Here is a 25,955-nt window from a genome sequence, read left to right as displayed (position 1 = left end):
TCATCTGCTTAAGAATTGATGCTGGCTGTTGGAAAAGAGCCCAAGGAAGGATGCCATTTAAAGCCTTATAACTTTATTCTTAACAAGGATATTGTCCTACTAATTTGGCTGTTGAGAGTGTCTACAAGAGCAAGGATTCCATGGTGAGCAGGGAGACATCATATGACCTATACTTATTGAGATTTCTGAGTGACTTGCTATCACTTGTACTGCATTTTTCAAGTCGAATATCTCTAAACCTACAAGTTGGAAGAGGTAAGAGGAGTGGTAAAAGAACTCTTAGAGACAAATACATCTTCAACACATTTATTTCCAAGCAGTCTGTCTAAGGCATATTGAACAACTAGTAAAATTTATGTTTGCTATGTATGTGTCTTTTTCCATTTGTGCATGTGTACATGTGTGTACATATGTGTGTATTTGTGTGTATAGTAACATTCATGTTTACATATATGGGCCGATATACACATATATGCATATATAAATAAATATACAAACATAAATATATGTTCATATATATCAGGTGTTCATTGATTTAATCTAGAATTCCCAGCGCATTGTCCTTATCACAAAGTGTACATGATAAACTGCTCTAAGTATCTGTGCTATATGAGGTGTATCCTTTGTACTCACTTCCCCCATTACCTTGTTTTTCATCCCTGTGAACAACTTCAGCCTACTTTCCATAGGATAGCGTTGTTTTTGTTACTTACTGATAATAAAAGAAAAAGAATTTTTAGGACCCAGGCTAAAAGTATCTTATCAGTCTCAATGATTCGTATGAGATAAAATTTATAATAGTACTAAAAGTGAAAAGGAATTCCTAGATCTGTTGTTTTGCCATTTAGAATGGCAAAGAATAATTTCACGTCACTGTTATAACTCTTGAAGAATGCAAGGGTAACTGATGGTCCTTATCATGTTCCCACAAAACCAGTGGACCCTGAAGGATAATAGTAGACCAGCAGAAATTCTAAGTAGCAGACAAGGAGCATGAAAGAGAAAGAGCGGAAATGAGAGAGAGTGAAAGAGAGAGAAAAATATCATAATACTTATAGTGTGTAACAGATAAACAAGAGGTTTATGAGAATATTCATACTGCTATCTTGAGACTCTACATATACATTTGAAGGTATTTGATGTATGATAACTCATCAACATAAAATGTAAAATGATTTTGATAAAAAATAAAAATGACTCAGAAGAAATTATAAATGCAAAAACATTCTTCACAGAAGCAAACTCTCAGAAATATTTCTTGACTTTGAAAAGGATAAATTGGCTGCAGTTAGTATAAATTTAAAAGTATAACAATTCACGAAAATATAAAAATGTGTTCACATATTTCATTATATAACCCAAAGCAGAAAGCAAATATTGTTCAGATGATTTTTTAAATCACAGTTTCTCAGGTGCTGTGAAGGTGGCTCAGTGGTAGAGTGCTTGCCTTGCATGCATGAGGTCCTGGATTTCATGCCTCAGCACGACATAAGCAGAAAAATGTGAAAGTGGTGTTGTGGATCAAGTGATAGCGCTAGCCTTGAGCTGAAGAGCTGAGGGACAGTACCCAAGACCCAGAGTTCAAGCCCCACAACCAACAAAACCAAAGCAAAAAAAAAAAAAAAAAAAAACATAACAAAACAAAACAATTTTGTAGCCTCAATTCTGTAATAACACTACTTCAGCTTAGGGTTAAGATTTAGGTGTGGACATTTATCAACACTCCTGATTCAGGCTCTACTTGATAAAATTTTTAATCAGTATTTTGTTTTTACTTTTGCTCTTTGTACATTCACATGCACCTATAAAATATGCTATGGCCATCCCAATAATATTCTCAAAGTACCTCTTAATCACTACTCACAAAAATTTGTATTATATTACAACAAGGAAAAAATGCTATAAATAAAGAAAACAATAATTAAATATTAATGATTACTAAAATAAAAAAGAAAACAATTACCAGGGTTTTCAGTATTTGAAGTGTACACAGTTGATTTTACTATTTTCTCATATTCTTATACATTTAAATCTGGATAAAGCTATGAGTAGCTTTTAAATTTACCCACTAAGATTACTATTTATAGTTCATCTCACCATTTGTATGTGGCTTAAATCATTATTTGTTCATCACAAACATATAACGTAAGGGAGCCCTAAAGTTTTAACAGAAACTGTGTACTTAAAATTTTACCTCTTCACTCTGCTTCTTTACACAGTCTTTGCAACTTATTATTAGTAAAGTTTCTATAAACTATGAAATGTACATACTTACTAGTACATACTACCAGAAAAATTATATACTTTATCGAAAAATTTTATGACCTGCAAACAGTCTTGATTTTGCCATATATAAGCAAATCCCAAAATGAAACATATTTAAAACATTAAAACTTTTAACAAACCTTAACATTTGCTGCAATGATCATTATGACAGGTGCCTTGTGTAGAATAATTGAATTCTTCTTCCTATACATCTCATGAACAACAAATATCTGGAATTATTTTGTTTTTGGCATGTCAATCTTGACTTTATTCTTAAATGTGTGCTTATGTAAGAAATACATGTTTCTAAAATTTCACAATTCTTTTTAACTTATTTTTGTTGAATTGTGTAGTTTAAGAAAATCAATTACACTTTACATATAAAAAAATGTTCTGTGCTCAATTTGGCTGCACATACACTAAAATTGGAACATACAGAGAAGATTAGCATGGTCCCTGCACAAGGATGACATGCAACTTAGTGAATCGTTCCATATTTTTAAAACAACAGATGCTGGAATGGATGTGGCCAGAAAGGAAGCCTATTGCATTCTTGGTGTGAGTGTACACTTGTTCATCCACTTTGGAAAGCAGTTTGGAGGTTCCTCAAAAGACTCCACATAGAGCTCCCCTATTACACAGCAATCCCACTTTTGGGCATTCATCCAAATGATCACAAACAAGTCCATACTAAAACAACCACCACAGCAATGCTTATTGTAGCATTATTTGCCATAGCTAAGATATGGAACCAACCCCGATGCCCCTCAGTAGAAGAATGGGTCAAGAAAACATTCTGTGTGTGTGTGTGTGTGTGTGTGTGTGTGTGTGAATGTTCACTTACACAACCACTTTGGAAATCAGTCTGGTGAGTCCTCAGAAAGCTAAATATTGACGCTCCTTATGGCCCACTCATACCACTTCTAGGCATCTATCCTGAACAACAGGTACCAATATTCAAGGACAGATGCACCTCCATGTTTATCGCAGCACTGTTCACAGTAGCTAGGATATGAAAACAACCCATATATCCCACCAGAGATGAATGGATCCAAAAACTGTGGTAACTATACACAACGGAATATTTTCCAGTCATTAGAAAGGACAAAATAATGGCATTAGCAGGGAAATCAATCAACCTACAAGAAATCATGTTGAGTGAGGTAAGCCAAAAGCAAAGAGACAAACAGCACATGGTCTCCGTGATAAGTGGATTTTAAATCCAAAATGTAAGGTAATATGACAAAATTAACAACACTTAAGAAACCAAGGACTTCCACTCATCTGATTGAATCACTACTAAATAACCCCATTCTGCTGATCAAATGTGCACACTGAAGTGAAACCAGGAAGATGACACAGAACTAGAGGGAATCAGGGAGAAACATACAACAGCTGGATCCATCAGCTGCAATGGACATTGACCAAAATGAAATAAGCAACTCAATGTCACTGAAGGGAAGGAGGGAACAAGTGGGAAAGAGGGAACAGCTGATGCTCTGCAAAACAAAAGAAATGTACATATTTCAAAACAAAAGAAGTATACATATGGAAGAAATAACTCTATTTCAAAGCTCAGAGAACTCATAAATGTTGTGGACCATGATAGACAATTTGCTCCATCAAAGTTACAATGTGTTTGTGACTTTAACTAAGCATCACTATCCCACAATATTGTGAAATTTGGGAAATTATGTAACCACTTAATCACAAGAAAAACATTTGAAAAAATGATGAAGGTGGAAAACTAAGTTGCTCTAAAAAACAAAAAAGGAAAATGTTCTGTGTGTATATGTGTACACACACACACACAAACATATTACATATATATACATATATATATATATGTATATATATATATATATGTATATATATTAATTCTATGCCTCCGTCAGAAAGAATGACATTGCCCAATTTGTTAGGAAATGGAAAGACTTGGAAAAAAATTATATTAACTGATGTAAGCCAAGTCCAAAGAAACATAGCTCCCATGGTATCCCTTATTTGCAATAACTAGTATATGTCTGGGATACGCAGAAAAGTTGAAAAAGCTATGTGTATATGATAGATAAGTTGATGTTAAGCTAAATGACCTCCAAGATAGAGACAGAAGTGGTTTTTCTTTTTTGCTGTTGTTTCTCACATATTTATAATGTAAGATGTGATTTTTTTATATGTTCCTCCCCAACAGTATAACCCCCGTTTTCAATTTATTTGATGTTGGTGCATCTGCATCTTGTATATACACTTCTCTAATTTGGGGAGGGAAATGGAAAAAACAACATGCTTAAATAGGAATACAGTTTGACCCATTGTATAACAATAGATGCACAAGACAATATTTTGAAAAACGAACTTTATAATTTAGGCTGGGGACATTGGGTGGGGCTTGTGGGTGTGAGGAGTGTACTTGCGGAGGTGAAAGGGAAGCAATGGTGGGGGGAAAACAAAGGAGGAGGTAACAATGCTTGATAGGAAATGTACTTATTACCTTGATCATGTAACTATAACCCCTCTGTACAGTATTTTTACAACAAAAATGTATAAAAATGTTTTGAGATGGAAGTTTATTTTGCCTATTTTACCCATATAATATCGTTAACAAAGAAATTAATGCAAAATACTGATATGAAGATATTTTGAAAAAGTGAGTGTGTGTCCATTCCTGCATGTTGGCATGCTCAGAGTTTGAAATCAGGGCTTCAAGGTCTCGCTACATCTTTCTCTCTAGATTGGTGAGCTACTATATGAGCTACATCTCCATTCCTGGCCCTTTGCTGGTTCATTAAAATTTTTGAAAAATAATCTCATGAATTTATTTTGCCCTGATTGGCTTCCACAGATCTCAGTCTCCTGAGTAGGTATCCCAAGTAGTTAGGATTACAGGTGTAACAAACCAGCAAATGGCTTTCAGAATAATTTTAAAAGTAGAAGAAAATTTACTTCACAGGGGCCTGTTTTATCATCTCCTAGTTTTAAAGCATTTTGGATTGATTATATGTGAATTTTTTCATTCTTGAATTCTTAAAATACAGTAAGTGATGATATTTAAAATATTTAGAACTTTTTAAAACCGATACTGGAACTATGGGACAGAAAAAATTTGCATGTCTTTGGACCATAATTTATAAGCTCAGCTCTGTGCATGATAACCCAATGTCACCAACACAGTCTGTGTTGAAGACAAAATGTAACAGAAAACAATCACCATTCGCAATAATTGCTATGCTATTATTCCTTGGACAATATGAATATTGAATTGAGAGTATCAGAGAATGGAGAGAATTTATCTACCTTTTGTGTATTGCTGAAAGACTTCTGGAAAATTTGACTCATCTCCTTCAACACTGTGTGTCTTGGGCCATGCACTTACTTCCTTTAATTACAATTTTTCCCAACACTGAAATGGTAATAACATTAGCATTATAACAAATTTTATCTTAAGAATTAAGGGTTCTTAGAATGGTGAACTCTTTCTCATTCTTGTAGAGGCATTATCAGATGAGAAGAACTGTATTTTTTTGTTTGCTTACTTCCATTTATTCTTCAGATTGAAATCTGAACTACTTAAGACTGAAAGAAACCAAAATTAGACATGCAGGCTTTGGAAAGAGCAATCAATGTAAAATAAATAAAATACATATAGCTATGTAACAAGTCTAACTAAATTGTTATATAGTCTCAATTATAAACAGAAAATGATTTAAGCAATATCATGTTATTGAAAATTGAAAAATGTTAGGAGTTGCTTAATTTTTTCTTTTTTACTACCTTGAATTAATTATTTTTGTATACAGAGATTAAAGATGAGATTAACAAGAAACTTGATTTAAAATGGACAAAAGTTTGAATAGACATGTTTTCCATAAACCCCTCTATATCACCAGTGGATTTACCAGTTGTGTTTAATACAACTTCTGTGCTGGCTTAATGCTTTGTGAGCAGAAGTCATTAGAGAAGTGTAATTCAAAATTACTATGATACTACTTTATAACTATTATAACTCTTATCAAAAAAAAAATCAAAGGAACCAGGTGTGCTGGTAAAGGTTTGTAATTCCAAGCATTTAGGAGGTTGGATTTCAGTCTTAAGACAGTCTGGGGTACTGAAGATAGTAAAAACTTGGCCTTTATTACCTTTTAAGTAAAAGTAATAATGTTGGTGAGAGTGTGAAGAAAAGGAAATTTTCTACACTCTTGGTCAAAATACAGGTTAGTATTCTCCTTGTAGAAAGTAGTATGCAGTTTTCTAAAGAAATCATAATTGAAATATCATCTGAACCACCAATCATGTGATTATTTCTCTCTGGGTAACTCGAAAATATATCTGTAGTTCATTGTTATTCACATTATTCACATCAACAGACAAGATATGAATCAAAGTTCAGTGTTCAAATATACTAATAAACAACTGTGGTACATGCACATATATCTTTTTGTTTCATCTTTAAAATAACAAGAGACTTCTCCCATTAGCCACAACTTACAATGACCAGAAAGATGTATTGGAAATGAAGAAAAATGTCATGTTCTGATCTTTGTAAACACACACACACACACACACACACACACACACACACACACACACCATCCTCAAATAGTAAGACAGAATTTTTTTTAAAAAAGTAAAGCAAAGTGGAACTTCTGGGGCATTTAGTTCACAATGCATAAGATACTAGATATACATTATGACCAGGTATAGAGTTGTAATGTACAACATGAGGATACAGGGGACAACATTGGCCTTACATATGAATATATCTAAGTAAGTAGGAGTTGTTCTTCCTTCTATAATGGATAATATGAATGTAATTCTTTAAGTATACCTGTCGATTTTCAGAAATAATAACAAACAATATAGCAATAATGTTGCACGCTCAACATAGAACAAAATGTCAAATTAAAATACATGAGATTATCCTTGATGTAAACTAATTATTACAAATAAGGGAAACCATGTGACCTATGTTTCTTTAAGTCTGGGGTACTTCACTTAATATGATTTTTCCAAGATCTTCCATTTCCTTATAAATGTGGTGGTCACATTCTTTATGATGGAAGCATATTTTTCCATGTGTGTATATCTGTGTTTGTGTGTGTGTGTGTGTGTGTGCGTGTGTGTGTGTGTGTGTGTGTGTGTGTGTGTGCGTGTGTCGTTTTTGGTAAATATTACTGTGATACACAGTAGTAGCTTTACTGTGGCCTTGTTTGTGATCACCTGGTTATATGCCCAGAAGTGGGATAACTGGGTAATAGAGGAGCATTATTGTGTACATCAAGGATAATATTAGTAGATGAGTAGAATAGCTCAATAGCTATGTACATATGATCGTATAAGGTGATTCCAAGTGAAATGAATTCCAAGACATGGTCTTTGTTGTTGTTGTTCTTTTTTTTTTTTGTCGGGCGTGGGGCTTGAGCTCTGGGCCTGGGTGCTGTCCCTCAGCTATTCAGCTCAAGGTGAGCACTCTACCACTTGAGCTACAGTGCCACTTCCGGTTTTCTGGTGGTTTATTGGAGATAGGAGTCTCACGGTCTTTCCTGCCTGGGCTCGCTTTGAACCACGATCCTCAGATCTCAGCCTCCTGAGTAGCTAGGATTACAGGCATGAGCCACCAGCACCCGGCTTGTTGTTGTTGTTCTTAATGTACTATGTGATTTCTTTTTATCCTTTTGTGTTTTCCCCACCTATGGTTTATCCCCTGTAGTCACTGTATTTGATTTTGATACCCTGGGTATTTTAAATATGTTGATCTGAACTAGGGAAGGGAAAGGAAAATAAAACAAAATGGTGAGACAAAGGACAAAGGGGGAACCTTTGCAACAGTAGTACTCACAAGACAATATGTTGTAAATAATCTTGGGGGGGCATTAGGAATGAAGAGGGAGAAAAATAGGGGAAAATGTAACAAGTTAGAAAAAAATAAATTAATTACCTTACTTATGTAACTATATCCCATCTCTACATTACCTTGACAATAAAATTTAAATAAAAAATAAAATAAAATATAAGAGAGCAGCAATACAGGAGATGGGAGTGGGGGAAATACTTTAGTATCATAGAGTAGAACAGCTGTGGAAAGCAGTAATTTTACATTAAAATAGCAAGTAATAAACTAACATACAGATTTTCAGCCTCATGTCAGTCATTAAAAAGGGAAAACAAAATACACAATCAGCAAACCAATAGAGATAAAATAGAAAACTAAACAATTAAGATGAAGAGATGACTTGGACCAAGAATAACAAATGACACAATTAGGAAACAAATAACAAGCTGCTGGGCTGGGAAGGTGGCTCAGTGGTAGAGTGCTTGCCTTGCATACCTGAGGCCCTGGGTTTGATTCTCAGCACCACATAATCAAAAAGAAACAAACCAGAAGTGGTGCTCTATTTCAAGTGGTAGAGCACTAGCCTTGAGCTGAAGTGCTGAGGCACAGCGCCAAGGCCCAGGGTTCAGGACCCACAATCGGACCCAAAAAATAAAATAAAAAAAATAACAAGCTGCTAAGTTTTAAAATGATCACCCTTAATTCTATTGACTTGTTTATATCACAATTTTTTAGAAGTATAATTCAAATCACAGTTTAATAGCATATCATTTTAATAATAGTTTACTTATTATTGATTTCTTAATATTGAATGTTAATATATAATTTTAATTTCAGCAGCTATAGAAAAGAAAGTGAAAATAATTTTAATAATATATTTATGAATTGTAAAATTGAGAAGCATAAGAATTTAAACAAATAACATATCATTATTGCTTCATTTCTGTGATTTAATGTAATAATTCAAAGTGTGTTCTACACTTAGCACTCATCTTAACATCAAATAATAAATTATTGCACATGACACTTGGTATTAGTTTGAAGGGTTCAGCACTGTGGTAAAATTCACACCGCATAGTACACGAGGGTATGACCCCTCTCATATAGCTTAAATTGTGGAAATTTGATTTCTACATGCATGTTAAATTCTTGCCTAGGTGACATCTATAAAATTATATACACGAGGACTATTTCAGATGATTCTTAAAAGTCATATTCATTAATTGAATTTTTATTACTTCATACCAAATATTTACAGAGAGACTGAATTTTTGAGTAGATGATGTTGTATGTGTGCCAGATTATACGTATTAAGGTTTATTTTATATTCCTGACATTGTTTCTAGAGTTGGATTTATTTGTCCATTACGGGTTAAGTGTATTATATTGGATATATGAAAGTAAAGTGAATGTTTAGTCCATTAATACTTTGTGTAATCCCAATATAAATTATCCATCTGTTTGAAGTAATGAAAATAACAACAGATAAAAGCAAGATAAATGAGTCTGTAGTGGACAAGTATTTACACCGTTATTTTGAAAGTTGGTCCTCTTTTACACAACAGAATGTTCTTGAGAATATGTGTCCCAGGCTGGCCACAACTGAAGAATATTATGGTTTGATCGATCATAAAAGAAGGAAGGAAGGTTCGTTCCCCTTCCTTCCAAATGTCTGATCCCAGGAATGAGATCTGCTTTATGGTGACTACTTGGAAATGAACTTTTTTCAGAGTCAACCTTGAAAAGCCATCTTGATAGACGACTTCTGTAAGTGGTTAGAAAACATTATTGATGACTTTGCAAGGATGCCTGATTGCCTCATTTTGAGACAATTAACAGGAATTTAATCAGTTGTTCTTTGTATCTTTAGGAGAAAAACCCATTGACTCTAGGCCAGCGGATCACAGGGGTCCAGAGAAACTTCTAACTTGAATAGTAATCCTAGATATCTAAAACAAAACACACACACAAACACACACACACACACGCACACACACACACACACACACTCCAGTAAGCACAGCCAGGCAGGGTTGCTATCACAGCCTACATGAAGTCAGGCCAAAAACAGAAGCTGAGAGTCATTTAGTTGATAACTAATATATTTTTTATGAGGCAGACTCACATGAGACTCCAGAGAAAGGATCAGAAAGACTGATCAGAGAGACAAAAATTGGTCACTAAAAGATTGGAAAGTAGAATTCCTTGTAGAACAAATAAATCATAGAAAGCTTGTGCATGTAAGAACAAGATAGAATACCAAATTCCAGAAATGCACATTTTCTTTAAAGTCAGCTTAATGAATTATCAGTGCAAATCTTTAAATTCTAAAGTATTTGACCACATGTGGGAGAAGGTTGAAAAGAAAGAAAATTTCATCACTCTATTAGGAAGTCCAATATCACATTAGGAAGTAATCAAGCACAGATTTGTAATACAAAGAGAAAACAATTATTCCAAATGAAGGTTTCATTTCCTTTGATGTAAAAGTTCTTAAATTAGGTGCTAGCAATTACCATACAATTGATCCAGTCCCCCAGCTGAGTTGATATTGACTGCAGTATTATCACATGAAGGAAAAGAGAAAATTTACAAGTGTCTGATGAAATGAGGTAAATGTGAAGTGTTCTAATAGTAATATCTGAGGTTTAGACACAGGTGAAGAGGTGGATTTTCTTTTCTAAAAATCCCCCATTTTTACCTTGTGCCAGTGGCTCACAGCTGTATCCTAGCTACTCAGGAAGCTGAGATTTAAGGACTATGGTTCAAAACCAGCCTGGGCAAGAAAGACCCTGAGACTATTATTTCCATTTAGCCATCAGAAAACCAGAAGTGGCACTGTTGCTCAAGTAGTAGAGCACTCATCTTTAGTTGAAGAGTTCAGGGACAGTGCCCAAGTCCAGACTACAAGCCCCTCGCACAGCAACGACAACAAAATCTCCATTTCATGGATTACCTACATCTCTTCCTAACATTCAACAAAGGAGCCATTTTATCACCCACTACATTTAAGTCCTAATCTAGCTACTGCAAATAGATTGATTTGGTATCTTATATAAAACGGTTCATATTTGCGGAAACAAATACCAGCAGTGGTAACTTTTTTCCAGTCCTTGAACTCTGGGCCTGAGCCCTGAACATGGTTATGCTGGTAGCTTTCATGTGAGCTTGTTTGTTATTTATTGGATTACTGCCAATGAGGGGAATTACTGGGTCTTAAGGGAGATCTATATTTACTCTTTCAGGAAACTCCGTACTGCATTCCACAGTGGTGGAACATGTTTAATTTCCCACCAACAGTGTAATAGAGTTCCCAATTGGCTACATCCATGCAAGTGTTTGCTATTGTTAGTTTTATAGTAATGGCCATTCTAATGGACGAGGTAGAATCTGTCTTGTTTACTTATAGATTTGTATGCATCTTCTAGCTACAATAAAGAAATGAATCCATGAAAACTATATTGCTCTGAGTCGGCAATCCTTTCTCTTTGCTCTTAATATAATTTCCCAAACCTTTCATTTTCCTTAGACTGGTGAAAATTCATCTTTCTGATGGGTGAATATAATTCCATTGTGTGTGTGTGTGTGTGTGTGTGTGTGTGTGTGTGTGTGTGTGTGAGTGTTTGTGTGTGTAAGATGACTATAGGGCCATGAATTCATTTCTAAGCATTCTGTTTCATCTGTAATTTTGTAATTCCATATTATAGTTGCATTGCTTTCTCTTCTACATTGAAGAAAGTTGTTGGGATTTTGATGAGTATTGCATTGCCAATTGTTTAAGGGAAGTATTGCAGTTTTCAAAATGTTAATTCTTCCAACAAGGAACATTGAAAGACTTTCTATTTTCTTGAATCTCCTTCAATTTCCCTTTTTATATTTTTAAAGTTTTCACATATACGTCCTTCACAATTTTAGTTAAATTAATTAATTCCGAGTTTTGTTGTTGTTGTTTTGTTTTGTTTAGGTTTGATTTGATTTTGAGGCTAGTATATGAGGCTGTTTTTTGGATTTCAGCATGGATCTTCCCATTGTTGGTCAGAGAAAAACTACTGATTCTTGTGGTTTTTATATCCTGCTACATTGTTGAAGGTTAGCATCACCTTTACTAACTTGATGGAGGAATCCACAGTGTCCTTTAAATACAGGGTCATTTAATCTGTAAAAAGGGATAATTTTGCTTCTTCCCTATTTGGATCTGCTTTATGTTTTTCTCTTGTCTATTGCTCTTGCAAGAAAGTCCACTACCATATTGACGAGTAGTAGACAGTGGACATCCTTTTCTCATTCCTCATGTTAATGTCTTCATGCTTCCACTCTTAGGTAAATGCTAATTATCTCTGTCATATACATACTCAGTTTAATATTGAAGAATGTTCCATGCATTCCTAGGTTCTCAGACTTTTTAATCATAAAGGTGTATTGGAACTTGTTAAAAGCTATTTCTACATCCCTATTGATGATCATGTGTTTCTGGTCCCTGCTTCTGCTGATGGTTTTTATTAGGCTTATTGACAAGAATATTGAATCAAATCATATCCAAGATGAATCTTATTTGATCATACCATATGATTTTTTTGTTAGTTGCTGAAATTGGTTTGTTAGAATTTTATTAAGAAGTTCTGCATTAATGCTTATCAAAGAGTTTGGTTCATAGTTCTCTTTCTTTGGTGAGTCCCTATGTGATTTGGGGAGGAGTCTTATTCTAGCTTCATAGAATGTATTTGATAACGTGTCTCTCATAGATACTAGATAGATGCATCTTGGTTTTTGATACTACTATCTAATCTATGTCTTCTATTTGGAAATTTAAGTCCATTGATATTGAGAGTTAAGACAGAAATATCTGATAAGTCCTGCTATGTTATACACCTGTTGTTAGGAGCTGTGCCTCATCTACTGTTAACATATTTACCTTGTTCTCTGGTAGGGAGCATTTTATGTAACCAGTTCCTCTTCTTCTTGATCTTCTCTATGTAGGATATTTTTGATTATATTCTATTCTGATAATATGGTGGACATAGGTTGTTTCAAGTTTTCTTTGTCATGAAATATGTTTATATATCCTTTAAATGTAAAGGAGAGTTTGGCTTGGGACCGTATTCATGGTTGGTAGTTGTTTACCTTTAATGTTTGTCATATATAATGCCAGGCTTTCCTTTTTACCATATCAGCTAAGAAATCTGTATTTATTCTGACTGTATATCCTTTATAAATAATCAATCTTTTCTCTATGGCATCTTTAAGAATCCTTTCCTTGATCTTTAATAATCCTCTAATGGATTATGATATCATGGTGGATTGTTCAGTTCTAGAATTCTGATTGGTTTCTAAAGGCTTCTCTTCCTTGAATGAGCCTATCTCTTTGGATGTTTGGCATGTTCTCTGCTAGAATTCTGTAATATGCTTCCCATCCATTTAGTTTCTTGCTCTTCTCCTTCGTGATACCTATCTCCCTGAAATTTGATCTTCTAACTGAGTCTTGAAGTTCTGGCAAGATCATTTCTTATTTCTTGGATTTGTTCTAAATGTTTAGTTCCTCTTTTCTGTTAGATCTATTCTGTCTTTGACCCTGAGATTATCTTCTATGTCATCTATTTGCTGTGGAGACTTTCTACTTTGTTTTTGATTTCCCTGTCTTCTAATTGGTCATTTTTTAGGGGTTCTGTCTCTTTATTAAAGCTTTGTTTTAGGTCTTGTATGGACTTTCTGTACAGTTTTTGCTTGGTTGGGGGAAATGTAAGGGTTGTTTTCTTAGCTGTGTCTTCTCTCATATCTTTTAACTAGGCATCCATTTTGGACTCCCTTGACTTCTCAGAATTTATTCATATTTCTGTTTGAAATCTCCATGAATTATTTTGCTAATGACTGGTTGGTCTCATCTTGTTCACTGTCGCGACCGCCTCGACCCACGAGGATGACGCGACAACAGGTTCTTTCAGGCGGTTTATTCAGGACCTTTTACAACATCTTCTCTCCTGCTTCTTCTGCCAGCTTTTTCCTTCTTCTCTTGCCCGCTTCTTCCTGCTTCTCTGTCCCTCCGCCCCCGCGCTCCAGTTATAAGCCTCCTGGATGGCCAATCCCAAAGCACCACGTGGCATATACCGATAGGGCTGCAAACACAGAAGTAAACTAGGAGCCAAGTCATAGCCATATAACGAGTTGTATTTACAGAGAGCACTCGTCACCGGGAAGACGGAAGGCGGGAGCCAGGGCCATCTTTGGTCTCAGCCGCACCAGCTACAATGTTGCTTTTGTGGCCACGCCTTACGGCTGCGCCCTCTTTGGGCACGGCTCCCGCAGCTCTCCACAGTTCACAAATTTCCTTGTAGAGGTTTTCTATCTTTCCATTAATCACATTTTTCAGCAGTATCCGTAATACATTTTAATAACTATCTTCTACATCCTTGATTGTCTGTTCTAATGCCTGGTTATTTACTGTGTGAATTATACTACTTTGTCATCACTTTTCTTGTATTTTTCTGATTTGTTCTGTCCATTTGGAGTTTTTCTTTTGGGGGATCTATGATATTAATAGGTGACTCTCTATATTCTTGGTTGATTTGCTGGGTCTTGGTTTGGTTTCCTGTTGTGATGTGTTTAATGGAATTGCATTTTTGTCAAGTCCATTAAGTGTAGGAATAGAAATCAGTTGTGGTGAGATGTTGTGATGTTAATATTTGTGTTTCCAGTGACCATTTGGACTGTCCAGTGGTATGGTGAATTTTCTATGTGTATGGGTGTGGCTTTCTCTGATGTCCACTTCTGTTCCTGCTTTTTTCAATGTTGTCCTTTTATTTCCACACTGCACATGTGCTTTTGAATGTGTTGCCCAATGTATTCCTGGCTGGCACCTTTTCATAGATTTCTGTTTTCTTGTGAAGACGGTATAGAATCTTCTTATGAATTCTATGTCTATAATTATATTTATAGCTGCATATCTATAAGTATAGCTGATTTGATGTGACCCTCTAGATGTGGAGGACCTGCTAGGACTCTAAATCTCTGTTTCATTAGAGATTGCTAGGATAATTTTCTGTTGTTATTCTGTCATTGTTTTTCCTCTTCCTCAGATTTACTTTTTATATTGTGGATTTTTTCACATAATTCAGGATTTGTGATTGTTGTATCAGTTTATTTTGTTTTCCTGCTTATGCTACTTTGAAATATTGATTTCAGGCTTGTGAGAAGAAACAGAAAGAGACAGAAATATATGTTATTAAATTGAGAGAAAGAGAAGATATTTAAACCTATTTACTACAAGTAAATTAATATTAAGCAAAGCTATTGAAAATAATTACTTATTTACACTTCAGAAGATGAGTATAGTACTCTTGGGTATCTCGGGGGAAAGACTTTAGACTCATTACAATTGATGACTTACATTGAAATTACTGGCTAAACGTTCTTCTTCAGAAAGGGAAAAGCTCCATTACTTCCATATTAGTACTATAAAACATTATAGCCTCATGTTGAATAGTTTTCCCTTTGCTATTTTCAATTCCGTTCTTCATCCATTAATTATCTAGGGCTTTGAATGACCAATTCCTTAAAATATCTATATTGCTTATATTGTGATATAAATCTCAGTAATATAAATATGAATTTATCTTTGAGTTTCATCTTGAGCTACATTCATATGAAATTTATGCAGTCTCAAGCAAGAAACTTGCCTTTTTTTAACTCTATTCTATGTTGTAATCAATAAATCCTTTCTCTTTAGAAATGCGTTCTCAGTACCTGAGAGTTCCGGGAAGATGGCGGAGGAGAAGCTGGAATCTGAACAAGCTCTCGCATAGAAAGCAGTTTTAGAGTTCCAGTGAACAGTCCTAAGCCAGAGAATCACACCAAGTGTGCCATCACAGGACAGAGAGTTAGACAAGAGAGGGAAAGCCAAGGCAAGGAGACACATCTGAGCGCCTGCCAGCAGCCGCGGCGGCGGCGGCAGGGTCGCAGCGGCGACCGCAGCCGCGGCCATACCTGAGCGCTCACACAGAGAGTACGGGACGAAGGAGCCAGACGCAGCGGGCGAGAGGATTCTACTCAACACCAGCAAGAACCGACAAGGAGCGGACATCTTCATCCGGCAGTTTGTAGACCAGAGACGACCCAGGATCCAAGACTCGGCGTGAGTAGAAGCCCGACATCCTTACTCCTTCTCAGGGAGCAGAGGAGGGAAGGCCACCCCTCCCACCCCCCAGCACCGGTGATCTCCATCTTGGATACCGACAAAGCTCGGAGGAGCTGCTAGCTCCAACTCAGGCCTTGGAATAAAACGAGTCATTTAACAGGTCACAAGAACTTAACGGCGAAGTGACCTGCCAGACTCAGCCCCATCCAGGGAAAAGTCACCCAGCTCAGGCACCAGCCATTGGAGTGGCTTTCCTCACTGGTTAACCAGAGCCAGAGGCTGCCCCTCCCTCTAGCAGCCTCCACAATCAATTGAAAAACAGAAACCCTGAGAATGGCTCCAGGGTGGGCTCTGTGAATTTTTCACAAAATAGCCCCAGGGAAAAGCTACTGTTTGTTGAAAGGCCTCAACTCTACCAGAACCTAGCCTCATCACCCCTCTTTTGTGATTCTCAAAGCAGATCACCCTCCCATTAAACTAACCTGGGAGGGGGATCTCAAAATCTTGGGTAAAGCAGAGCATTTTTCTGCCTGTTTGAACAAACTGACTTAAGAAACCAATCAAGCCACAGGACCTCAAGCTGACCAGAGACTCCAACAAGAGGCTGGTTACAGACAAAAGGGAGATACAGGATTCTTCCCACCCCTCCCAAAAAAAATAAAAAAAAAAATCAAAGAACTTTTTTTTTTCTTCTTTTCTTTTCTTTTTTTTTTTTTTTTTGGTACCTTATATATATAAAAATTTTTTTTTCCTTTTCTAAAACTTTTATTAATCTTTAATTTTTGCCTTTTTTGAAAAATAATTGTTTTCCAGTAACTTCTTTTTCCCTCTTATAATTTTTATTTTAGGAATACGTGAATGTACGTTTTCCTCTCTTTTCTTGTCTTCTCTCTCTTTTTCTTTCTTTCTTAATTATCTTTTTGTTTTTTGTCTAGTTCTACTGAACTTCTGATCTTTTTTTCTCCCTTTCTTATCCTTTTCACCTTTTCCTTTCTTTTGTTCTTCTGTATGTGACTTAACTCTTGTCCTACACATCCTCAGATAAACCCATAGTTAACTAGTAGACCCTATCCCCCATTGTGTACACACTTAATCCACAAATTTATTACTCAATCTGCAACCTCTGAGACTTAAATTCCTTAATAGCAGTACTACCTCTTTATACCTATATAATATTTTAAGCATTTTTTAAATTTTTCACATCTCCTCTATCTCCCTCCTGTTTTCTCATTATATTCACATTCCTCTCTAAATAGATGGTCTTTCAATCTCCATAACTATATTAATTTTTACGTTTCTAATTTTTTTTCTGGTCTCTTTTCATTTCCCTTTCCCTTTCTTCTTTTTCTCTCCCTCTCTACTTGCATCTTACACAACCTATTTCCTGCATTGAGATTAAGACATAGTTAACTCTCCCTGTGCCTCCCCACACCAATCTATTCCTAATTTTTACCCACATCTCTCCCTAACCCTAAAAATTTCTGGTTTTCCAAATTCTTCTCTGCGGTTCGAAGCCCATTAACATATAGTTGTTTGATGTTGAATAGATGTATCTGTTGAACTAGATTTTATCTGTAGACTATAGACTGTATAAATGCAAACGTTGGTTGATGGTTGCCTTAAGATAGTGTTCTAGCAAAAAACTGGTGCTATTTTCATCTCAAATGGGCAGAGTAAGCCGAAAAAACACAAGAAAAATGGCAAATCCAGGTATCTCAATTCCCAATCTTGATAATCAGGGGTCAGATCAGATCATGAACAATCCAGAGGAGAGTTCCCAAATAGCTCTACAAACACTGGTGGCAAACATGATAAATGAGAAGTTTGACAACTTACAAAGGACTCTGTATGAGCGTGATAGGGAGAGAGAGGAGGCATCCCAAAAGTTTATACAGGAATATCATAAGCGTGAGGAAGCTACTCAAAAACTGATACAGGATTTGCGTGAACAACTTGAGAATACTCAAAGAGAAAGGGAGGAATGGCGTGAGCAGGCTGAGAACACTCAAAGAGAACTGCAGGAATCCCACGAACGGGAGGAAAGAGAACTGCAGGAATCCCACAAACGGGAGGAAGCTAATCAAAGAGTAATTCAGGAATTGAGAGACCAGGTAGAGAACACACAAAGATCACTAAAGGCATTCATGGAATCCATTAACAAAGAGCTGAAGGAAGTCAGGGAGACCACAAAGGGAATGCTGAATGGAACCCAACAGAAGGAATGGGAGTCCAAAGAAATCATAACCAATCAATTAAGTGATTTGAGAACAAACACTGAACACCAAATTAAGGAAGTAAAGAAATTCATACAAGACCTAAAACAGAGCTTCAACAAAGAACTTGAAGCCATTAAAGCTGACCAATTAGAAGGAAAAGAGATAAAAAACAAAGTAGAAAGTCTTGACAGCAGGTTAGACCATGCAGAAGATCGAATCTCAGGGATTGAAGACAGCCTAGATATTATAGAGAAAGAACATACAACCATCCAAGACAAGTCCAAGAAGTATGATAGATCTATCCAACACCTGGAAGACACCATCAGAAGGCCTAATCTAAGGATAATGGGTGTAGAGGAGCACCTAGAAACAGAAGTTAATGGTCTAGGAAATTTGTTTAACAGGATCCTAGCAGAGAACTTCCCAAACATACAAAAAGATAGGCCTGTTCAGATACAAGAAGCTTTTAGAACCCCAAATAGACCAGACCAGAATAGGACATCCCACCGTCACATTATAATCCACACAGGATCAACTCAGACCAAGGAAAAGATCCTTAAAGCTGTCAAGGAGGAAAGGTTAATCACCTATAAAGGGAAACCAATTAGAATCACCTCAGATTTCTCAGCAGAGACAATCAAAGCAAGAAGAGCCTGGAATGATGTATGCCATGCCCTAAAAACAAACAACTATCAACCAAGAATACTGTACCCAGTTAAACTCTCCTTCATAACTGAAGGCCAAATAAAAACCTTCCATAGCAAACAAAAATTGAAACAATACATCTCCACCAAACCAGCCCTACAAAAGATTCTTAAAGATGTCCTACACATAGAAAACCAACAAGACCGCAACAAAGGCCAAGAAACTGCACCCAAACTGAGAATCCAAGAACCATAGGAAGAACCCAGTTTTCGCAGCCCCCAAGAAGGTGGATAACATGGCAGGAACTCCCAAATACCTCTCAGTCCTATCTCTTAACGTTAACGGACTGAACTCTCCAATTAAGCGACATAGACTGTCTAGTTGGATTAAAAAACAAGACCCTTCTATCTGCTGCCTGCAGGAGTCACATCTTGCCCGTAAAAACAAACACATTTTCAATGTTAAAGGCTGGAACAAAATCTACCAAGCAAACGGCCCCCATAAACAGGCGGGAGTTGCAATATTAATATCAGATAAAATAGACTTCAAATTAAAATTCGTGAGAAGAGATAAAGAAGGTCGCTACATACTAATTAAAGGATCTCTCCTTCAGGAGGATATTACAATTCTAAATATCTATTCGCCAAACAATGGAGCACCCAAATTTATCAAAGAAACACTACTTTCCCTCAAATCCCATATAGATCCAAAGACATTAATTGTTGGGGATTTTAACACACCACTCTCCCCACTAGATAGGTCAACTCGGCAAAAACTCAACAGAGAAACCGCAGATCTAAACAGCTGCATAGATCAACTAGACCTAACAGACATCTACCGAACATTTCACAAAGCAGCATCAGAATACACGTTTTTCTCAGCAGCACATGGAACGTTTTCTAAAATAGACCACATTTTAGGCCACAAAGCAAACTTGTCTAAATTCAGAAACATTGAAGTTATACCTTGCATTCTCTCTGACCACAAGGGAGTAAAATTAGATCTCAACACCAAAAGCCACCAAAGAAAGTCCGGTATCACATGGAGGCTGAACAACACACTGTTGAATCAAGAGTGGGTCATGGAAGAGATTAGAAAGGAAATTCAAATGTTCATGCTATTCAACAAAAATGAGCACACAAATTACCAGCTCCTCTGGGACACAGCAAAGGCAGTACTCAGAGGCAAGTTTATAGCTCTGAGCTCCTACATCAACCAATTGGAGAGATCTGAAACTAGCAATTTAATGACACACCTAAACCTCCTTGAAAAAGAGCAGCAAGATAAACCCCAATCCAGTAGACGGAAAGAAATAAAATTAAATCAGAATTGAATGAATTAGAATCCAAAAAAACTATAGAAAGAATCAACAAAACAAAGAGTTGGTTCTTCGAAAAACTTAACAAAATTGACAGACCCTTAGCAAATCTTATCAGAAAAAGAAGAGAACACACCCAAATTAATAAACTCAGAGATGAGAATGGAAACATCAGCACGGAAACAACCAAGATTCAGAACATTATAAGGGAATACTTCTCAACACTTTATGCTAATAAGTTTGAGAACTTGACAGAAATGGACCTCTTCCTAGCAAATATTGACATGCCAAAACTAAACCAAGATGAGTTAAACCAGCTTAACAGGCCCATATCAAGCATTGAAATAGAAAAAGCAATAAGAGACCTCCCAGCTAAGAAAAGTCCAGGACCAGATGGTTTTACAGCGGAATTTTACAAGGCCTTCAAAGCAGAGCTCACACCAATACTCCTCCAACTCTTCAATGAAATTGAAAGAGAAAGCTCACTACCGAACACATTCTATGAAGCCATCATAACCCTCATCCCAAAACCAGGCAGGGACTCATCAAAGAAAGAGAATTATAGACCCATTTCTTTGATGAACATTGATGCAAAACTTCTCAACAAAATTTTGGCCAATCGACTTCAACAATTCATCCAAAAAATCATACACCACGATCAAACAGGATTCATTTCAGGGATGCAAAGCTGGTTCAATATACGCAAATCAATTAATATTATTCATCACATCAACAGGAGCAAGAATAAGAACCATATGGTTATCTCAATAGATGCAGAAAAAGCATTCGACAAGATCCAACACCCCTTCCTGATGAAGGTTTTGGAAAAATTAGGAATCCATGGAACATTCCTCAATACAATAAAGGCTGTATATGACAAACCTACAGCCAGCATTATACTCAATGGTGAAAAACTAAAGCCATTTCCTCTTAACTCAGGAACAAGACAAGGATGCCCACTCTCTCCACTTCTCTTCAATCTAGTATTAGAATGCCTAGCTACAGCAATAAGACAAGATGCAGACATAAAGGGGATCTTGTATTTAAAGAATCCCATAGACTCCACTCCCAAATTACTCAAGCTGATTCAAAACTTTGGCAAAGTAGCAGGTTATAAAATTAACCCCCCAAAATCAATGACTTTTCTGTGTGCCAACAATGAGAAAAGTATGGCTGAAATTAGGAAAGCAACTCCATTTGTAATAGCCCCACAAAAAATAAAATACCTAGGAATTAACTTAACTAAAGAAGTGAAGGACCTCTATGATGAAAACTTTAAAATCTTGAAAAAGGACATCAACACAGAACTTAAAAAATGGCAAAACCTCCCAAGCTCCTGGATTGGAAAGATTAACATCGTGAAAATGGCAATATTTCCCAAGGCTATCTACAAATTCAACGCAATACCTATCCAAATTCCAACCTCATTCTTCAAGGAAATAGAAGAGGGAATCCAAAAATTCATATGCAACAATAAAAGACCCCGAATAGCAAAAAGGCTCCTCAACGGAAAGAACACTGCTGGAGGAATATCATTACCAAATTTCAAACTCTACTATAAAGCCATAGTAATCAAAACAGCTTGGTATTGGCATAAGAACAGACCTCAGGACCAATGGAATAGAATTGAAAACCCAGAAATGAACCTACAGACCTATAGACATCTAATCTTCGATAAGGGAGCTAAAACAATAGAATGGAAGAAAGACAACCTCTTCAGTAAATGGTGCTGGCAAAATTGGTTAACAACATGTAGAAAACTTAAGCTAGTTCCTTATATATCACCCTGCACCAGAATCAACTCCAAATGGATCAAAGACCTTGAACTCAAAGCAGACACTCTGAAAACATTACAGGATGGAATAGGAGAAACCCTGGGTCTCTTTGGCTCAGGCCGAAATTTTCTGAATAGAGACCCGGAAACACAACAAATCAAAGAAAGGTTGGACAAATGGGATTGCATAAAGTTGCAGAGCTTCTGCAGGGCAAATGACATAGCTAGCAAGATCAATAGAAAGCCCACGGATTAGGAGAAGATCTTTACTAGCCATACAACAGACAAGGGTCTCATATCTAAAATATACTTGGAACTCAAAAAATTAAACCCCCCAACAACAAATCCTCAAAGAAACAACTGCCCAATAAGTAAGTGGGCGAAAGACTTAAAGAGAAACTTCTCTGAAGAAGAAAGAAGGATGGCCAATAGACACATGAAGAAATGTTCAACATCCCTAGCCATAAAAGAAATGCAAATCAAAACAACATTGAGATATCACCTCACTCCAGTTAGAATGGCAAAAATCAAGAACTCTAACAACAGCAGATGCTGGAGGGGATGTGGACAGAAAGGAACCTTACTTCATTGTTGGTGGGAATGTAAACTTGTTCAACCACTTTGGAAAGTAGTATGGAGGTTCCTCAAAAGACTTCACATAGAGCTCCCCTATGACCCAGCAATCCCACTTTTGGGCATTTACCCTAATGTTTACAAACAAGACCACACTAAAGCTACCAGCACAACTATGTTTATTGCAGCATTATTTACCATAGCTAAGATATGGAACCAACCCAGATGCCCCTCAGTAGATGAATGGATCAAGAAAATGTGGTATATATACACAATGGAATTCTATGCCTCCACCAGAAAGAATGACATTGCCCCATTTGTTAGGAAATGGAAAAACTTGGAAAAAATTATATTAAGTGAAGTAAGCCAGGCCCAAAGAAACGTAGGTCCCATGGTTTCCCTTATTTGTAATATCTAGTATATGTATGAGTCAAGCGGAAAAGGTCAGATAATGTGATGCCAGGAACATGAACCCTTAGATGTGTATTTTAATGTTTTTTTCTTTCATGCCTGTGTTTCTAACACATTTATAAGATTATCTCTTTGTTGCTTTGTATGTCCTTCCCCCACAGTATAACCCCTGCTTTCACTATATTTGATGTCAGTATAACTTGTTTAGGAGATGGGGAAAAACCAGTTGTTTAAGGATACAGGTGGACCTGTTGCAACAATGAGAAGTACAAGTTGTCATGTCCAAAACGAGCTTTACAACGTTGGTGTGGCGGGGGGGAAGGAGAAGGATTGGGATTAGGGGGGGAGGGGGGAGGCTGGGAAGGGATGTGAAGGGTAAACAAAGGAGGAGGCTGCAATGCTTGGTAAGAAATGTACGCATTATCCTGCCCATGTAACTGTAACTCCTCTGTGCAGTACGTTCACAAATAAAATTAAATTAAATTAAAAAAAAAAAGATGTTAAGTACCTGCAAATCATGTGATTTATTCAAAGATACTATACATACTCATAAGAGAATTTGTGATCAGAAGTGATAGGTAAGCAAAGTAACTGGAAAACTGTATGCTTACATTGAGCTTTCAATATAGGATGACAAGTTTTCAATAAATGAGCCTATTATTCTGTATCTCTAACACACATACAGCATTCTTCATTTTCCCACATACTTCCGTTCTCTTAGCTCAGTTCCTGATCGATATTCTTCTATTTCATGATTTCAATTCCTTCTAAAATAACAAGGTGGGCGGTTTTTTTTGTCTCTAGATCCAATACATTCTAGAATCGTGGAAGAGTAGTATAAATTCATGGAGTTTGACTTGAATGTCAAGTATGAAGATTTTGTATTCAGGGTACTCTTAATTGGCCTAAAGCACACAAAGATACACAGTATACTAAGAACAAGGGACTTTATCTCAGGGAAACATACAGGTCCAGGCAAGATCCTGAAACAAAGAAAAGCAAGGAAGCGCAAACCTCAATCAACTATAATTACAAAGGAATGGAACTGATCTGTGAAGTGTCTGGGTGGCAGCTCTATGTGTTTGTGTGTGTGTGTGTCAGTAGAAAGAGAGAAAGAGAGACAGACAGAGGGAGAATTTTGTGTGGCTTACATATTTACAGTCCATAGAGCATTATTTGTTAGGGAGGAGGTGCTCATATCAGAGCTGTGATACTACTGTCATCACTTTACTACAAAACAAACACTTGCTTAATCTCTAATTAAATAGGGAAAATAAACTAACATCTTACACGATTGTTTGACAATTGATTAGTATATTGAAGGCCAAAGGGAGGAATTGGAGATCAATATAATCTTTTTCCTCTCTTCTAAATATTACACTGTAATAGATGTGATTTCAGGCGTCTCCTGCCATGTACTTCCAGTTGAATTACTAATATGCTTAATAATATGAAATATGTGATAGAGAAATAGATCAGCCAGCAAGCACAAAGAATTTGTGATAAGATTGAGCTTTTGAGCAGGGTTGCCACAACTTCTAGGAATGTAATACTTTCATATGAACTTCAAATTTTCTGGCTTTCCCTGTGTGATTAAATGGCAAGAAAGTACTGTAGAAATAAGAATTCTTGTTCAGCCAAGTAGAAAGTGCTCATGATCCCATCTGCACGTTGCAAATTTCCATTCCATATAGACTCTCTGTTAGAGTGGTTTAATTTAATATACTTCAGCACCTCATCCTTCCCTGTGGGAGACATGTGAGTTTTCACTAACAAGTAGAAGCAAAAATGTGAGCCTGAATAGTAACTAGAACATTATCATTATATTTATTTCTCAGTGATCATTCTTGTAATGATTAATGAGAGTTTTCCAGTCAGGTTTAGGTTGAAAGTTAGCATTAAGTAAAAGAGTAGATGATGTGTAAATCTGAAATGGTTTTAGAATACAGTGGTTCAGGAAAATGTAGGATTAATGAAAACTACAGTATTTTTCCTGGTAAGAGAATTTGAGGACAAGTAATATAATGGTTCATGTTAGGGAAGAAGATAACTTCACAGGTAGAGTCAGGAAATTTGTTGGATTCCGGCAAATTGAAACTCATTTCCAGAGTGCAAACTGGAATATTCATTACAATGAATAAAAACTAGAGTATTTTTTAATATTAATTTTGGACTATTATTAGATTGAAAATTGGATTTCAGTTTCAGGTAGCCTTAGTGTTAGCATCAGGGAAATGGAAAATTTATGGTCAAACTGAAAGTAAATCTTTGAATAACAAGTCAAGATCGAATTAGGATGAATATGAAATGGGAAACTTCTAATAATATTAGGATTAGGGGATGATTAGTGTGAGGGTTAGCCTGAATGTTGTGTTAGAAAAATGGCAAGGTATTGAGTAAAACTAGAAACTATTTTAAGAAGATGAATTGAATCAAAGACAAGATGTATAAATTTAATGTACTTTTGTGGCTTTTAGAATCCAAAGGCAATTGGTTCTAGGGTTAGGGTTACTTTTCTAATTTATGAACTAATTAATTAATGTCAAAATTCTTTCATTCTTACAAACCAAGACAGTCACAAGTTGGGGAAAAAACAATTTTCTACATGAAAATGTGTCTTAAAACATTTTCCAACCAGGATTAAATAATAGTGAACAGGGTGTCATTTATTAAAATTAGGTAAGTTGATGATAAAACTTTCAAAAATATCCAAACACATAAGATTGGAACTCAGATATGTTGTTGGGAAAACAGATAATTGCTCTAGCTGGGAAATTGTGTGTGTGTGTTTGTGT

At 36.2% G+C, this 25,955-nt stretch overlaps 1 non-coding gene across 1 annotated transcript; it reads left to right on the top strand.

The window, feature by feature from the left end:
• The first annotated feature begins 2,660 nt into the window (after positions 1-2,660).
• On the top strand, positions 2,661-2,766 carry LOC122127616. The gene has a single exon (XR_006151218.1). It is a non-coding gene; the product is annotated as a U6 spliceosomal RNA (small nuclear RNA).
• The last annotated feature ends 23,189 nt before the right edge of the window (positions 2,767-25,955 follow it).

The sequence above is a fragment of the Dipodomys spectabilis genome, unplaced genomic scaffold, assembly GCF_019054845.1.
Source record: "Dipodomys spectabilis isolate Male_0828 unplaced genomic scaffold, ASM1905484v1 ptg000304l, whole genome shotgun sequence".
Taxonomy (NCBI): Eukaryota; Metazoa; Chordata; class Mammalia; order Rodentia; family Heteromyidae; genus Dipodomys; species Dipodomys spectabilis.
The sequence above is the reverse complement of the archived record's forward strand: the minus strand, read 5'-3'. Positions and strand labels throughout refer to the sequence as shown.